Source organism: Gossypium arboreum, chromosome 10, assembly GCF_025698485.1.
Source record: "Gossypium arboreum isolate Shixiya-1 chromosome 10, ASM2569848v2, whole genome shotgun sequence".
Taxonomy (NCBI): Eukaryota; Viridiplantae; Streptophyta; class Magnoliopsida; order Malvales; family Malvaceae; genus Gossypium; species Gossypium arboreum.
In genome coordinates this window covers 36277546-36297172 of record NC_069079.1, presented here as the reverse complement: position 1 = coordinate 36297172, position 19627 = coordinate 36277546, and positions in this window count along the sequence as shown.

The window sequence follows — 19627 nt, the reverse complement described above, 5'->3', positions numbered from 1 at the left end:
GGTGATGTATATATATGTGTGTGCTAATGCCATTTTGTGATGTGATTTATATTGCTTGGTGAAGGGTTGATTGTGGATTATTAGTTTGAATAGCTAATGGTTGAATTTCAGATTTGTATGCTTGTGGTTTTAGGCTAAGAAATGCTTAGTTGAAATGATACGTATGAATGCTTTGGAAATGTGAATTGGTATAATTGAATAGGCAAGAATATGGTATTTTAAGCATGATAAATGTTGTCATTGAAATGGTATACATTTTATTCCTGATTGTGGTTATTTTGGTTGTTTATAAATGCTTTAAATTGTGCATTTGGTTTGATGTAGATGTGTGCCAAATTTGGGGTGGCAAAATGACTTGGTAAATAGCCTATTTTTTTCCACACAGGCAGAGACACGGGCGTGTGTCTCAGCCGTGTGTGACACACGGTTATGTTACACAGTCGTGTATCCCCTGGTGTTGAATTAGAAATCAAGTCAGTATGCTCCATACGGCCTCACACACGGGCGTGTGACTTGGCCATGTGGCATAAGTCAGTATACACTATAGGTTTGGCACGGTCTAGCACACGGCCTAGCACACGGACGTGTATGACCATTTTTAAGGCACACGAGCTGGCCACATGAGTGTGTGTGTTGGTCGTGTGAGACACACGGCCAGGCCACACGCCTCTTTTTGAGAAAATTTCTTAAGTGTTCAAAATGTTTCCTAAGTTATCGGTTTAGTCCCAAACCACTCCCAAAGCATGTTTAAGGCCTCGTAAGCTCGTTATAGGGACATTGTGATTGAGGTTGAATAATGTTTTCATGAAATGTGAAATTTTATGTGAATTGAATGTTTAAATGTTTTAGAAGTCTGGTAATGCTCCGTAACCCTATTCTGGCATTAAATAGGGGAGAGGGGTGTTACAGAGCTTGTTTGGTGGAATGATCAAAGTATGAAAGAAATCCATATTTTGGGATGGCTTTTATAGAATAGGATCTCAATTCAGATATTTTTTGTAATTAAATTACCACATGCTGTAGTTGCATTTACTTATTGTATATACATATGTAAATTTGTTCGAGTTTGTCTGAAGTTAATTTGTAATTAATTGAAAATTGTATAAGTAGATTAAATTTTTGTCTATACTTGTGTAGTAATACCTAAAATTCAGATTTAGCAAATTGAATCAGGTTAGGTGTGTTACATATATCACGTATTCATACATATGAAATATGCATATGGTTCGTAAAATGAGATTGTGCATAATCTTGGTATTTGGTACATAAAAGGTAATTGAAAAGGTTGAAACTTGATCATACATTGATTATATTATTTTCATGTTAATGCTTTCATTTATATTAATTTGAATCATGGAAGTACAACTGAGCTTTATCGCTCAACATACTATTTTTTTATTCTGTGCACAAGTATTAGTAGATCTTAAAGACTTGAGACTTAATCTAGCATCCAAATTGAAACTTTTGACTAAGAAATGTTCATACAGTTCTTTATGTTTCAATACGTGGCATTTACCCAAGATGGAATCGGTTTTAAGTGGTAAATTTTTTATTTTGTATTTTGGATATAATGGTTATTTTGATTTATGGTACATGAGTTACATATAATATATATGTATGTAGCATAAGATTGAAATGTTTAATTTATGTAAATGAGCATATATGAGTTTTAGAAAGCTATTGTCTTATGGAAATTTGAATATTTTATTGGCACGGATCACAAAAGCTTTAGTAGTGGGGGAACAGTTTTATTTTGGAGTAAAAATGTCAGGTGCAATGTCATTTCTATTAATGAAAACATCATTTCTCGCTACATAGAGGACAATAACTTAAAAACCTAGATTTCTTACATTTATGGGAAACCTAAACTGTGTGGAAGACATAATGTTTGGGAACAGCTCATGGATTTCTCCAAAATTGTTAAAGATAGTGAAGATTGGATAGTATTGGGTGATTGCTATTGGGTCATTTGGTACAAAGACAAGTTCTCTAATCTTTCTAACTATTTAAAAGGAGCTTGAGATTTACTGCAATACCTTAATGATTACTTCTTCTTTGAAATACCTTTTAAGGACTCCTATTTTACTTGGGCAAACAATCAGCAACAAAATGATGTTGTTTAGGAAAGACTTGACATGGCATTTCTTAACAAATACTATTTTAAAAATTTCACAAACATCTCAGTTTTCAATCTACCGGTTGTTTTATCTAATCATGAACCTATGATTGTTTTTACAAACAAAATGTATCCTTTCCAGAAAAGACGCTAAGGGAATGTTTGGTTCAATGTAATGGCTATGACATTACAAGACTATTCTACAGGCCCACACAAACAACTGTTTGGTTCAATGGAATACTCTATTACGGGTGTATTACATTCTGGTCTTATGCAGGGAAATTTGGTGATTTTTATTCCCTCCCTTCTTCTCCAATTACTGATTTGATGCTTGAAGAACCTTATCTTACCCCCACTAAATTCTCACCTCAAAAACACTCAAACGACAATCATTCCTTGCTTCCTTCAACTTCAGCACTCTTCCCCTTCATCCAGCGTCCTTCAAGTAAACATTTCTCCTTCCTATTGTTCCTTTCATTTTCCTCTCTGCCATTTTTTCTTACCCACAAAATTTTTTTGCCTCTTTTTGTTATTGCTTACTTCACCATTTCAGTCTCTGTTGTTAGTCTTCTTCCCTTCCTGGATCTAAATTTTTATCCTACCAGGCTTTCAGTAAGTTTACCCTTTCTACCTCTCCTTTGATCTTGTTTTTCATGTTAATCAAAACCCCATTTTTTTATCTGCCTAAAAATTCATTTGTATTAAATTTGGGTTTTTTTTTTAAATTTTAAGTTGTGATTATGGGTGGGTGTTTTCCTTGTTTTGGATCATCAAACAAGGAAAACAGTAATGGTGGGGGCAATGTGAAAGAACTAGCAAAAAGGATTCAACTAAAGACAACTCAATTGGACAGCCTCGTCATGTTAACAGAGTTAATTTAGGTAATTTTTTTTCCTTTTTTTTTACCCAATTTTCACTCTATTTTATGCATCAGCTGGAGAATGTTGAAATCTCTATTTTTTTATGAGTTTGTTTTCAAGTTTTTGATGACATTTAGCTGTTAGATTATGTTGTTGGTTTGGTACGATACATCTATGGTTGTTCTAGGGTGATTGATCGATTTAGATGCTTTATCGATATATCTTTGAGTGTTTTAGGGTGGCTATCTATCTTCATTTGAAGGTATTTGCTAAATCTTGTGACACCTTTAGTTGATAATTTTCTATGCCTTTTATGCTCTGTTTGGAAGATTTTAATCTAATTCTATTATTCTTGAACATTATTGGGTCTAGTTGGTGCACTTTGATGATCTAGTCTGATGAATGAGTTTCAATATGTTCATTTGTGCTACTTCTAGTTTCAATACATTAACTCTGTTAATCTTAGTTTGATCTGATGTCAATGTAGTTAGTTATTCCTTTGCTACTCGTGGATTAGTAAAATAGCTTGATCTATTAATTATTGATGCTCTTGAGTAAATTCAGTTTGATAAATGGATTCGATCTGGTGTGGAATCTACTATCTTGGATCAGAGTAGCTCTTGAATTATTTTCTATTGCTTTTTATTTTCTCGATAGTTTGTTTCTTTGGAGCTTATTGTTACTCAAGGTACTAAGATTTCTTTTGAAGGATTCACACGCACTATGTGCTTGAGATCTCAATAGATGATCTTCAAGGAGAACGTGTTCATTGGGATCCACTACTTCATACTTCATGTGGTACAACATTGCACGATCATGTTTCATCATCTAATTAATGTCAAAAGTTCGAATATGCAAGGTGGATCTATTTCTGGACCATCTTATATATGGTATGGTCAATGAAAACAAAAATGCTAAGTTATTAAGGTGTCTTTACTAGATTTAGTTGGTATTGCTGTGTGTGAAAAGCTAGTATTCTAACAGTCTAGCTTCCATGTTTTTGGTTCTAACTCTAACAAACTTAGTTATGTTGGTGAAAAGTTAATTACTTAATTTTGAGGTGTAAGAAATTGTAAAACCTAGTGGCCTGAACTCTCCTAGTTAGGTATCTTGTTGTACCATTAATAACTAGGAATTTGAGATATAGTGACTTCCACCCTCTTTTTGAAAAGATTACAAGTAGGATTAAAAGTTGATTCTCTATGGACACGTGCATGGGATGCTTTGTGACATGTAAATTGGTTTACTTTATGAAGAAAAAAATAATATCCCCACGATAGATTTCTCTAGGACGACAAAAATAAATTATCTTTCTAGTCTTGTATTTGAGATTAAGATTCCAAGGATAAGCCAAATTAATTTCATTCGATTTAAAACAACAATTGAAATGATTAAATTATATACATAATTAAAATACTTAAACCCAAGCCCATATCCAAGCATTTTACTTTTTAAGTCTAAACTTGAAATAAACCCAAATAAGTAATTAAATGTTCTTTCAAAAAAAATTAAACCCACCAATTTAAATCTAAATAGGGCATATTTGAAGGGTTTGTAATTTGATTTATTTTTATATAAATTATAAATTAGCCATTTGACACATTAGTCAAAGACACTTTTGCCACTATCCTTTTATGGTGGTTATAAGATTAAAATTAGCTTCGCATCCCACCATCCTTAAGCACCTAGGTTTGAATCCCGCCGTATGTGGCTACCATGCGTATATTTAATTAATTAAAATGTGAGGATGAATGCAAGCTTTTTAAAAGGTAAATTAAATACCAAATTTTTAAAAAAATCATATAATATATGTATATTTCTATAAAACTAGAAATTATGCAATTTGGATGTGGATTTATTTCAACTTTAGATGTTCATCATTAATTTTTCTTTTAAAACAACTATATTTTATGTTCAAGACATTATAATTTGCTAAACAAAGAGACGATTTTGTTGAATGAAATTTGATAAATAAATGAATTTCAAGTTTCTTACTTGCAAAGATAGTTGTAATTTCTATTTTGTGCTTTGCAAAGATTCTTTATATGTATTGTTCATTTTTCTTTTACTGTGTGTTATTGCTTCCTCTTCTTCTTTGGCTTGCTTGATTGCTTCCTCCATCCACAATTGAGCTTCTTGTATTCACTAAATCACTGTAAGTTCTTTGGCAATTAATTTTTTTGATTTTGTTTTACTGTTATTGAAATTAGTATTGAAGAAATGTGATCATTTTACTATGATTTGAAGACATGTAACACTTTAATATCTTGCAATAATGGCTCGTCTGCCTTTAATAGTACAAAGTGAGAGGCGTAAAAGAATTGATCTTACATTGATAGTATGGTTGCAAATGTGTACAGTTGCGAGTTGATTCTTAGTTACATTGGGTGTCATCCATAGCCTACATACTTAGAGACTAAGGATTAGATCATATATTTTAGATTTTTATGCAAAACTAGATTATGTGAAAAGACTTGTATATGTTAGTGACGAGACATGTATTGAACAAGTTAGGATGACTGGAATTACCTTTTTTAAACTATGTGAGATGTTACAAATTTTAGGGGGATTGAAGTCATCAAGGAACATGCTTGTTGATGAGAAAGTGTCAATTTTTACATATCATTTCTCATCACCTTAAAAATCGAGTTTTCAGGCATCACTTTAATAGGTACGGGGAAATCGTTAGTAGATCATTTCACAATGTTTTAAATGTTGTCAAACGCTTACAAGATGTGTTATTTAAAAAGGCAGAGCCAATTACAGCCAATTCTACAAACCCAAGGTGGAAATGGTTCAAGGTATTGGAGTGAGTTCGATATATAGCTCGTACATAATTTAGTTGATTTAAATGTAACACCCTTAACCCCTCTTCGTCGTCGAATTAAGGTTACGAGTATTACTGTACAATCAAAATATTTATATTTAATTTCACTCAATATCGTAAACAGAACCTAAACCATTCATACACACCCATATCGTCCCTAAATCAGGCCCTCAAGGCCCTAAAAATACTTTAGAAACAAATTAGGACTGGTTTGAATTCATTTGAAAACCCTAAGAAAAATTCACAAAAATTTAAAAGCAGGGGTCACACGGCCGTATGCCTCACATAACTGAGACGCATGCCCATGTCTGAGGTAGTGTAACAATCGAAATAAGGACACAGCTGTGTCCCAGCCTATGTCCTTGCTCGTGTAACATTTGAACTTGAGACAAACGACCGTGTCTCAGCCTGTGTAACTCACTAAGTAGGGTTACATAGCTGTGTCACACGTCCATGTGTCAGGTCGTGTAACTCTCAAAATAGCCCTACACGCCCATGTACCAGGCCGTGTGCTAACTGAAATACACCCTAAGCACTCATCAGGCGACACACAGCCATGTCGCTAAGCCGTGTGTCTCACACGGCCAAGTCACACGCCCGTGTGTCTGGCCGTGTGGACCCAAAATATACCTTAAACAACAAGTTTGTCATTTCCTACTTTCTTTGTGACATCCCTAAAGTGACCCTAGTCGGAAAGCGGTTTCGGGACCGCTAAACCGAGTCACTAAATCATTTGAGTATGATAGTTACTGTCTAAATATGTGAAAATGCATGTGTGAATTTTTAATTCTTTGATTTAGTTAATTTGAATGTGAATTGAAAGAAAAGGGACTCATGTGAAAGGATTCAATTATATGTGGCTAATTTTAAGAGGTTAATAAAGGAATGAAGTAAAATAAATGGAGTTGCATGTCAAATAATCCATTTGACAAGGATATTGGCCGCCATGACAAAATTATGGGCAAGGAAACATGTTTCCAACATGTTATGTTAGTGGGGTATGTAGAAAACAATAGAATAAAAGCTAGTAATAAAGAAAGGGAAAAAAGGAAAATGATGATAGCAAAAAAAGTGTGTGGATGCCTCCCCCATTTGCCGTGAAGTGAACAAAGAAAAAAAAAAAAAGTGTTCATCTTTGAACATGCTTGGCGAATTGAAGAAGAAAGCAAGAGAAGGTTTGGTCACCCTTGAGCTTGAATTAAGGTAAGTGAGTTCATGTTGGTTCTTGAAAGGTTAGCATACTTTAAGCTAGCTACTAAAATTTCCTACTTAGCCATGTCAAAATCTTGGTTGTGTGGTAATATTGGGTAATCGGCCATGGAAGAAATTGAGGAAAAGGATTGTTGTCTTTGTGTTGTAATGAGTATTTGTGGATGGGTGAAGTTTGAGTTAGTTAAGTGTTCATGTAGATGGTTTGGGTGATAGGAAAAAATCGGCTTGTGTGTGTATAGATAGTTGCCGAATGTGTGTATAGTCAAAGAAGAAATCCTTAAAGTGTCTAGTTAATTGATGTTAGGTAAATGGTGTGTGTAAATTATTTAAAATAAAATAATTGTATGAGTATTAAGGATGGTACATGAATTCGCCTTAGAAGAAATTTTAGTATAATATGCTTGGATGTTAATAGGTTATTGCTTTAATGATCGGGTGTGTCAAGGGATAATGCATGGACTAATTGATTAATATGTGTTAAGGGAAGGTGAATAAATGTCTATTTGATAAGCTATATATATATTCGGCTATGAAGGCTGAAGGTTAAGTCATAGAGATTTTGGTGATATTCATATTCGGTCATAAGGGTTATATGTGTAACTTGGCTATGTGGGTTACGAGTTAAGGTAAATTGCTTATTTGATATGGGTATTCGGCCATAAGCTAGCATGATGGGACTTTAATAAGATAAATTTGTTTGAATTAGCCCAAGAGCTTAGAGGATCGAAGTTGGACAAGGGGAAAGAAAAAGTAATTGAATAGCCGTTGAAGACATTCGACAACATCCGAGGTAAGTCATTAAGCATATATTTGGTATTGATTTAAATGATCATAATATATATGCAATTGTGTTTAATGAATTGATGTGTAAATGGAAATGTATGTGTATGGAATGATGCCATCGTTGAATGTATAAAGGTGGTAAATTGCATAAAATATTGGTCTCGGCACTAAGTGTGCGGGTGTAAATGGACACGGTGACAAGATTGGCACTAAGTGTGCGGGTATAAATGGACACGGTGACAAGATTGGCACTACGTGTGCGGGTTTAAAATTGTACAGCACTAAGTGTGCGAATTTGATTATATAGCACTATGTGTGCGAGCTGATTTTATAGCACTAAGTGTGCGGATTCACTATATGCTCTTGCATTACAATTGGCACTGAGTGTGCGACATTATCGAGTTAATCCCGGACAGCGGATCGGGTAAGTACCTTGAGCTCATGACGAATAGGCAATATGTTCATGCTCGGGGTTGAGCTTGGTAAGCTTTAAATCTATGTGATGATTGCAATTGTGTGATTGTGGTGAAAATGAGTTAGTGTGTGAAAATGCCTCAAATATCTTATTGTGTAGAATATGAAATGTGGATGTATGACTTGGTATGAGATTGAACCGAAAGGTCCGAGGAATTATGGTATAGTTTCGGTATGGATGAGTACCTAGCCTCGTTTATTGTTTCATGTTGTGATAACTTTATTAATGGATGGTGGTTGAATGCTTATGACTTCTGAGTTATAAACTCACTCGGTGTTTTCTTGTCACCCCTTTTAGGTCTCTTGGACTCTTATTGTTTGCGTGCTCGGAACCGTCGTTGAAGTCATCACACCGCTGGAAATCTTTTGGTATTGTCTTCGTAGTTGAACTAGGAGAACATTTGGCATGTATAGGCTATTATGTTTTGTTGAATTATGGGTTGTAAACTTTAAGCCATGTGAAAATGGCCTATGTGGTCGTTGAGTGGGATGCTAGAACCTATAGCCACGAGTCTTAGAAACTTTAATTTTGATAAGGTGGCCATAATTTGTGTCATGTATGATGGATGATTAGTAAGGTCAAGGAAAGATTCATGAAATTGGCATAGTCTCTGCAGTAACTGTTGCGGACAGCAGCAGTGATATGAGATTGAAAAATCACTAAAAATAGTAGAAGTAGAATTAAATAGTGAATAAATTATGAAATTCAACCTTGATGAATCTATTTTCATATGGACGAAACGAAACGACCATATGAGCAGTATACTGAGAGATATTAAAGTTCTCGTGAGACAGGGCCAGAACGGTTTCTGGATCCCCTGTCTCGACTTTGAAAATTTACTATAAATTATCCAGAAAGAATTAGAAGTCATGCCTTATATGTGCAGATTCCATTTTGAGTCTAGTTTCATTAGAAACAAACGGCACCAGTATTAAAAGCCCTGTACAGAGAGATATTCAAGTTGAAACGCGCGAAGGTAAGTGTAGTCGACCCCTGTAACATGGGTGACTTTAACTAATAAACTGTACCGATTGGCCCAACCAAAAATTCTAGAAATAAATCCATGGATGGATATATGAGTATAGTTTCAGGGAAAATTTACGAAATTGGTTTTCGAGTTCTGGAACTCGAGATATGATTTTTAAGGTAACAGTGACGCAGTTAGCTAGCCCGCCTGAAACAAAAATTTCATAATTTCCAAGAGGGAAATAAGGAAGTAAGCCAGTAACACCTCGTGGTCGAATCCGTGACGGTCACGGGTTTGGGGTGTTACATTTAATTGGTATCGAGCTATGGTTTAGTCGGTTCTAGGACTACCATAGCGCGTGTGGGTCTAGCTATACATGCCAAATTGTTAGTGCTTAATAATGTGATGACTTGACGGTTGAAATTTTTGTTTTGATTAGCAATGGAACCCGGGTAGAGAGACCCTTGGCGGATGACGTTGAAAGTGTAGCGACTGCTCGCGCAAGGGACACCGCCGTTGAGCCTCGATCATCCGCGAATAATCAAAATGAAGGGCGAAACAAGCCTTCTTCACCATGATGAATAAGTGGGTCGCAATATGCCCGAACCAATCCGGCTGTCCAACCATTCGAATTTAAATACTCCACCCCAAGAGCCCGCAATGCCTCCGATTCATCGATCCTGTGAGGTGAGTAAACCACCTGTGGACTTGATTAGGAAGCGTGGGGCGAGGAGTTCAACGCCATAGTTCTTGATGATGCCGAAAAGGCCGAGTTCGCTCGATAACACCATTAGAGTGTTAGATGAACTGTCATGCACACCGATGAATGTCTTAAGTGTGCTATATCCTTGTTATGAGACTCGACTTACTATTGGTGGAGGACTTTAATTTCCATAGTCCCAAATGAACGAGTTACTTGATTTCTTTCAATCCAATTTGAAAGAAATACATTAGTCAACAGTTCATCGATCAGAAGCGTAAGGAATTCTTAGAACTCAAGCAAGGCCGGATGACCGTATCTGAATACGAACATGAGTTCGTAAGACTTAGTCGGTATGCTTGGGAGTGTGTGGCTGATGAGGTTGCGATGTGCAAAAGATTTGAAGAAGGATTGAATGAAGAGTTAAAGTTACTAGTAGGAATTTTGGAGATAAAGGAGTTCGTGACACTAGTCGAACGAGCACGCAAGGCGGAAGAACTTGGGAAGGAGAAGAAGAAGGCTGAATTTGAAGCAAGAGATTACCGTAAAAGATCGACAAGTAAAGCTCCGTTCTCTGTAAAGAGGTTCGTGGAGGACACCGAAGAAGTCGAGGACGATCATGGAATTTCCATTAGAGCCCGACCATTGACGGACTCCGAGCTACTTGGTAGCTAGTGTGGGCAATAATCGTCAAGAGAGACCTGAATGCCCCCAATGTGGAAGACGACACCTAGGTGAATGTTGGGGTAAGTCATTAATAGGGCTGTTATGGATGCGGTTCAAGGACCACTTCATTAGAGATTGCACGAGCTAGATGAGAGGAATAAGACGCAAGGTGCAAGACCTAGTGGAACGACTAGTGGAGGTAGGCCCCGAGAATCTCTGGAGGTAGGGGTGGTAATCGAGAGGAGCCTCTAATACGGCTGTCCGATCCGAGACCCGTGCTCTGCTAGAGCATATGCCATCCGCGCACGAGAGGAGGCCTCCTCCCCGACGTTATCACCGGTACTTTTACTCTCTTTGATACTAGTGTGATTGCATTGATTGACCCGGCTCTACTCACTCATATGTATGTGAAACCTTAGCATCCAGAAGACTCTACCGTTGAGTCTCTCGAGTTCGTAATTCGAGTGTCAAACCCTTTGGGTCAATACGTGCTCGTTGATAAAGTGTGCAAGAGATGCCCCTAATAATTCGAGAATCTGTTTTCCACCGATCCGATGCTTCTACCATTTAATGAATTCGATGTTATTCTTGGTATGGATTTGTTGACCGTACATGATGCGATGGTGGACGCAAAAGGAAAACCATTGATTTGAGGAGTGCAAATAATGAGGTAGTCCGAGTCGAGTCTCTCGATTTAAAAGGAGCGTCGCGATAATATCTTCTATGACCGCCGAGGTATGTGAAAAGGGTGTGAAACATACCTTGCGTATGTGTTTGAAAGTAAAGAGACGGAAAGGAAACTCGAATCGGTACCAGTGGTTTGTGAGTATTCGGATGTTTTTCCGAGGAGTTACCGGATTGCCACCGGTTCGAGAAGTGGAATTCGCATCGGTTGTACCGGTACTACGCTGATTTCAATAGCCCCGTATCGTATGGCATTAACGGAATTAAAGGAATTAAAGGTTCAATTGCAAGAATTGACGGATAGAGGTTTCGCTTCGACCGAGTTTTTCTCCATGGGCGCTTTTGTATTGTTTGTGAAAAGAAGGACGGAACCATGAGGTTGTGCATCGACTATCGTCAACTCAATAAAGTGACGATAAAGAATAAATATCCATTGCCACGAATTGACGATTTGTTTGATCAATTAAAGGGAGCCTCAGTGTTTTCAAAGATAGATTTGAGGTCGGGGTACTATCAGTTGAGGGTCCGAGAATTGGACATACCCAAAACCGCTTTTAGAACGAGGTACGGTCACTACGAATTCTTGGTGATACCGTTTGGGCTTACTAATGCCCCTGCGGTATTTATGGATTTAATGAATAGAATTTTCAGGCCATACTTGGATCGGTTCGTTGTTGTATTTATCGATGACATTTTGGTCTATTCGAGAGATGAAACCGAACATGCTGAGCACCTGAGGCTAATGTTGCAAATTTTACGAGATAAGTAGTTATACGCAAAGTTCAGTAAATATGAAGTTTGGTTGAAAGAGGTTAGCTTTTTGGGGCACGTGGTGTCCGCATCGGGTGTCAGGGTAGACCCGAACAAAATTTTGGCCATAGTCGATTGGAAACCTCCAAGGAATGTTACCGAGGTTAGGAGCTTTTTGGGGCTTGCCGGATACTATCGACGATTTGTGAAAGGTTTTTCGATGATAGTTGCACCGATGACAAAACTACTTCAAAAAGATGTTAAGTTCGAGTGGTCGGAACGCTGTCAAGAAAGTTTCGATCGACTAAAAACCTGTTTAACCGAGGCCCCGGTACTAGTACAACCGGAGTCCGGTAAAGAGTTTGTCATATACAGTGACGCATCCTTGCTTGGGTTAGGTTGTGTGTTGATGCAAGAAGGTCGAGTTGTGGCTTACGCGTCGAGACAACTAAAGCCGCATGAGAGAAACTATCCGACCCATGACCTTGAACTAGCAGCCATAGTGTTCGCCTTGAAGATATGGCGGCATTACTTGTTTGGAGAAAGGTGTCACATTTATTCGGACCACAAGAGTCTAAAATATTTGATGACTCAGAGAGATTTAAACCTGCGACAAAGACGTTGGCTTGAGTTGTTGAAAGACTATGAACTCATCATTGATTATCACCCGGGAAAGGCCAACATGGTGGCCGATGCTTTAAGTCGCAAGGCACTGTTTGCTTTGAGGCGATGGATGCTCATCTATCCGTTTCACCCGATGAGGTGCTAGTAGTCGAATTAGAGACCAAACCGATGGTCAATCCGAACGGATAATTCAAATACTCGAGGATATGTTGAGATGTTGCATCCTTGAGTTTAGTGGTTCATGGGAGCAGTAATTACCTTTGATTGAATTCACTTACAACAATAGTTTTCAATCAAGTATTAAGATGGCACCTCACGAGGCTTTATACGGTCGTAAATGCCGTACCCCATTATTCGGACTAAACTTAGTGAAAGTAAAGTCTTGAGGTTGATTTGATTAAGGATGCCGAGCAGAAAGTTCGAGTAATTCGTGAAGGTTTGAAAGCTGCTTCGGATCGCCAAAAGTCGTATGCGGATTTGAAAAGAAAAGACATGGAATATCAGGTTGGAGACAAGGTATTTCTCAAAGTCTCACCCTGGAAGAAGGTGCTTAGATTTGGCCGTAAGGGCAAATTGAGTCCGAGATTCATCGGTCCGTATGAAGTATCTGAACGAGTTGGGCCAGTAGCGTACCGATTAATTTTACCCCCTGAGCTCGAAAAGATTTACAACGTTTTCCATGTCTCGATGCTTCGACGATATAGATCCGACCCGTCGCACGTAATCACTCCATCTGAGATTGAGATTCAGCCTAATTTGAGTTATGAAGAAGAGCCGGTTAGCATTCTGATGCGTGAAGTAAAAGAGTTGCGAAATAAGAAAATCCCATTAGTGAAGGTGGTGTGGCATAAACACGAATTGAAGAAGCCACTTGGGAACCCGAGAACTCTATGAAAGAGCGATACCCAAACCTATTTACCGGTAAGATTTTCGGGGACGAAAATTTCTTAAGTGGGGGAGAGTTGTGACATCCCTAAAGTGACCCTAGTCGGAAAGCGGTTTCGGGACCGCTAAACCGAGTCACTAAATCATTTGAGTATGATAGTTCTTGTCTAAATATGTGAAAATGCATGTGTGAATTTTAATTCTTTGATTTAGTTAATTTGAATGTGAATTGAAAGAAAAGGGACTCATGTGAAAGGATTCAATTATATGTGGCTAATTTTAAGAGGTTAATAAAGGAATGAAGTAAAATAAATGGAGTTGCATGTCAAATAATCCATTTGACAAGGATAGTGGCCGCCATGACAAAATTATGGGCAAGGAAACATGTTTCCAACATGTTATGTTAGTGGGGTATGTAGAAAACAATAGAATAAAAGGTAGTAATAAAGAAAGGGAAAAAAGGAAAATGATGATAGCAAAAAAAAAGTGTGTGGATGCCTCCCCCATTTGCGGTGAAGTGAACAAAGAAAAAAAAAGTGTTCATCTTTGAACATGCTTGGCGAATTGAAGAAGAAAGCAAGAGAAGGTTTGGTCACCCTTGAGCTTGAATTAAGGTAAGTGAGTTCATGTTGGTTCTTGAAAGGTTAGCATACTTTAAGCTAGCTACTAAAATTTCCTACTTAGCCATGTCAAAATCTTGGTTGTGTGGTAATATTGGGTAATCGGCCATGGAAGAAATTGAGGAAAAGGATTGTTGTCTTTGTGTTGTAATGAGTATTTGTGGATGGGTGAAGTTTGAGTTAGTTAAGTGTTCATGTAGATGGTTTGGGTGATAGGAAAAAATCGGCTTGTGTGTGTATGGATAGTTGCCGAATGTGTGTATAGTCAAAGAAGAAATCCTTAAAGTGTCTAGTTAATTGATGTTAGGTAAATGGTGTGTGTAAATTATTTAAAATAAAATAATTGTATGAGTATTAAGGATGGTACATGAATTGACCTTAGAAGAAATTTTAGTATAATATGCTTGGATGTTAATAGGTTATTGCTTTAATGACCGGGTGTGTCAAGGATAATGCATGGACTAATTGATTAATATGTGTTAAGGAAGGTGAATAAATGTCTATTTGATAAGCTATATATATATTCGCTATGAAGGCTGAAGGTTAAGTCATAGAGATTTTGGTGATATTCATATTCGGTCATAAGGGTTATATGTGTAACTTGGCTATGTGGGTTACGAGTTAAGGTAAATTGCTTATTTGATATGGGTATTCGCCATAAGCTAGCATGATGGGACTTTAATAAGATAAATTTGTTTGAATTAGCCCAAGAGCTTAGAGGATCGAAGTTGGACAAGGGGAAAGAAAAAGTAATTGAATAGCCGTTGAAGACATTCGACAACATCCGAGGTAAGTCATTAAGCATATATTTGGTATTGATTTAAATGATCATAATATATATGCAATTGTGTTTAATGAATTGATGTGTAAATGGAAATGTATGTGTATGGAATGATGCCATCGTTGAATGTATAAAGGTGGTAAATTGCATAAAGTATTGGTCTCGGCACTAAGTGTGCGGGTATAAATGGACACGGTGACAAGATTGGCACTAAGTGTGCGGGTATAAATGGACACGGTGACAAGATTGGCACTACGTGTGCGGGTTTAAAATTGTACAGCACTAAGTGTGTGAATTTGATTATATAGCACTATGTGTGCGAGCTGATTTTATAGCACTAAGTGTGCGGATTCACTATATGCTCTTGCATTACAATTGGCACTGAGTGTGCGACATTATCGAGTTAATCCGGACAGCGGATCGGGTAAGTACCTTGAGCTCATGACGAATAGGCAATATGTTCATGCTCGGGGTTGAGTTTGGTAAGCTTTAAATCTATGTGATGATTGCAATTGTGTGATTGTGGTGAAAATGAGTTAGTGTGTGAAAATGCCTCAAATATCTTATTGTGTAGAATATGAAATGTGGATGTATGACTTGGTATGAGATTGAACCGAAAGGTCCGAGGAATTATGGTATAGTTTCGGTATGGATGAGTACCTAGCCTCGTTTATTGTTTCATGTTGTGATAACTTTATTAATGGATGGTGGTTGAATGCTTATGACTTCTGAGTTATAAACTCACTCGGTGTTTTCTTGTCACCCTTTTAGGTCTCTTGGACTCGTATTGTTTGCGTGCTCGGAACCGTCGTTGAAGTCATCACACCGGCTGGAAATCTTTTGGTATTGTCTTCGTAGTTGAACTAGGAGAACATTTGGCATGTATAGGCTATTATGTTTTGTTGAATTATGGGTTGTAAACTTTAAGCCATGTGAAAATGGCCTATGTGGTCGTTGAGTGGGATGCTAGAACCTATAGCCACGAGTCTTAGAAACTTTAATTTTGATAAGGTGGCCATAATTTGTGTCATGTATGATGGATGATTAGTAAGGTCAAGGAAAGATTCATGAAATTGGCATAGTCTACTGCAGTAACTGTTGCGGACAGCAGCAGTGATATGAGATTGAAAAATCACTAAAAATAGTAGAAGTAGAATTAAATAGTGAATAAATTATGAAATTGAACCTTGATGAATCTATTTTCATATGGACGAAACAAAACGACCATATGAGCAGTATACTGAGAGATATTAAAGTTCTCGTGAGACAGGGCCAGAATGGTTTCTGGATCCCCTGTCTCGACTTTGAAAATTTACTATAAATTATCCAGAAAGAATTAGAAGTCATGCCTTATATGTGAAGATTCCATTTTGAGTCTAGTTTCATTAGAAACAAACGGCACCAGTATTAAAATCCCTGTACAGAGAGATATTCAAGTTGTAACGCGTGAAGGTCAGTGTAGTCGACCCCTGTAACATGGGTGACTTTAACTAATAAACTGTACCAATTGGCCCGACCAAAAATTCTAGAAATAAATCCATGGATGGATATATGAGTATAGTTTCAGGGAAAATTTACGGAATTGGTTTTCGAGTTCTGGAACTCGAGATATGATTTTTAAGGTAACAGTGACGCAGTTAGCTAGCCTGCCTGAAACAAAAATTTCATAATTTCCAAGAGGGAAATAAGGGAAGTAAGCCCGGTAACACCTCGTGGTCGAATCCGGTGAAGGTCACGGGTTTGGGGTGTTACATTCTTGGGCATTAAGCAACTCAAAAACCAATCATTTAATCTTCACAAAATACGATGAACATACTCAAAACATACCAAAACAATCATCTTAGGTGCCTAACTAATGTATCCTCATTGGTACCACATTTTATATCATCAAAACATATCAACAATGCATCATTTATATCAAGATTTTAAGCATGCCAAAATCACTCAATTTAGCCTAACATATAACTATCTAAAACATCAAGCTTAAGTTCACATACACCTAACAAGCATTGGTTTAAAACTACATGCCAAATTATGGCTTCAAACACAAACATATACTTATATACTCAAACCAACATTACACTTATAACTCAATTTACAATCCATTCACAAAATAACTATCAATTAAGACATCTTAGGTACATGCCCTTACAAAAAGTAAACATCACTACACTTGAGATCGGGAGCACTGTTAGATACTAAGCCTATGATCAAAAGAGAAGTACCTAATCTGCACAAAGAAAACAAAACCACACGATGAGTAAAACTCAGTGATATTTCTATAATCCGAACATTGACATAATGATACAGTAATACTCAAATTGAAGTATACAACATACCATTGTCTAAGCTTACAATTACAAGATATCATTATTTCAAATTCATACATATTACCACATCATTTCATACTATACTTAATTTTCACATGTTATCATATTGGGTTTGTTTAACAATATCTCAATTTACATCACTTGCTATATAAATAACTTTTCACATATCAATCCACATTTCATTTATACAATGACATTATTCATTACATATTCAATTCATAAGTACATAACTCATTTACTTCATTTGTTCATAATATATTTCACCTTTCATTTTTCAATTCACTATCTCATTTCCATTTCACATACCATGCCATTTCAATATCAATTATAAAACTTTATTATTTATTTACCCTTATTAACACGACTCGGACTTGGACGGATACATAGATCCAACCAACACACCAGTTTGACACCCAGTACCTCATCGACTCGAAGCCAAAGAAATTAGTGAACTCTTCCTATCCTATGGCATCCAACCATATCCAACTCAGCCCGATACAGTTAATAGGGTTTCATTTCAATCTTTAAAAACAACCAATATCCAATTCTCATGTTTGCATATTATCATATTTCAACATATATTCATTTCAGTTTCCAAATACTCAATACATTTATAACATATACCAAATCAATCAAATTCAATCAACTATGAATTCAATTCAATTGTAAAACAAAATAATTCTCACCTCCAATGCTTACCATATGCAATAATTCAAAATGCAATAATTTACAACTTAGTTCAGATTATAGAAACACAAATCGTGGATTCTGAGCTATTCAACGTTGATTTTATCCTTCTTTTTTTTAGCTGAGGATTTCGATATGACATTAGCTACGAAATTAAAACAATTAAAATATAATAATACTACACAATTCGATTCCACATTGAATATTTCAATTTTTACACAATATTTGCTTAAATTTCAGTTTAGTCTTTAAACTGAGACTAATTTTTAATCTTCACATTAAATTTTATACTTTCATTCTCATTTCACTTTAAACTAAATTTAACTCCTATTTTTAATTATACCATTAAATTTTAAATTTTCACAATTTAGTCCCTATTACTCAAAATCAAGAATTACTTCACTATTTAGTCCTTTTTCACTTTTAACTTAAAAATCTATCAATTTAATCCCTAATACTTAACCTATACAACAATAGTAACATCTAAAATTCTAAACAATACTTCAAATTGCAACACGGGTTGGCTAACCCTAAGTATCGGGATTTCAAAAACGTAAAAATTTAAAAAAAAAAAAGTGGATTAAATTACACTAACCAATTTGAGCTTGAACTCCTAAGTCCCTAAGCCATGTGTATTTCCCTTCTTTTTTTTTTTTTTTTTTTACCTTTAATTTGCATGTTACCACTTTCTTTTTATTATTATAACTTTTATTATTTCTTTTATTATTTCTTATTATAAAATAACATATGTGTAAATATACATTTCATAATAATTATTAATATAACATATATATCATACATGCTAATGCCGTCCACTAACCTTAGGTAATCGAATAATTACTACTTTAGTTCCTCTATTAATTTTTAATCTATAATTCAACTTTTAACCCTTATGCGATTTAGTCCTTATACCTTAATAATTCTTAATTTCTCAAAATTCACTTAAACAAAATCTAATTCACTACTAACTAACCTCATAAATATTTAAATAAAAATATTTGCGGGTTTATTTTACGAAAATGGCATCTTGGACTTCACTTTTCGATTTAAATGGATAACTATCAGATCAATACAGATTTAAATATAGTATCCTAACCCGACGTTTTATACATGTGATGTAGAATTGCTTAGGTGCTTTAGATGGAACCCACATTAAGATTAGGGTTCCAACAGTTGATAAACCTAGATATCGAATGCGAAAAGGTGACATAGCACAAATATTTTAGGTGTTTGTACACCTGATATGCATTTTGTTTAAGTTCTTCCTAGTTGGGAAGGTTCTGTTGCTGATGGACAAGTTCTTCAAGATGCCATTAATAGGAGACATGGACTAAAAGTTCTTCATGGTAAAGTGCAAAGTTAAAGGAATTTGAATTAATTTTTAAGATCATACTTTTTTAGGAAATTAACCATGATAAATATTTTTTTATAGGTTATTATTATCTAGTTGATGTTGGATACACAAATATGAGGGATTTCTTATGCCTTTTAGAGGACAAAGATATCATTTGACTGAGTGGCATCAGGGTTACTAGCCAAGTACTCTGGAAGAATTTTTCAATATGAAACATGCTTTAGCGCGTAATGTTATTGAAAGATGCTTTGGGTTATTAAAACTTAGATGAGAAATACTTAAGAGGAGTCCATCGTTCTATCCTGT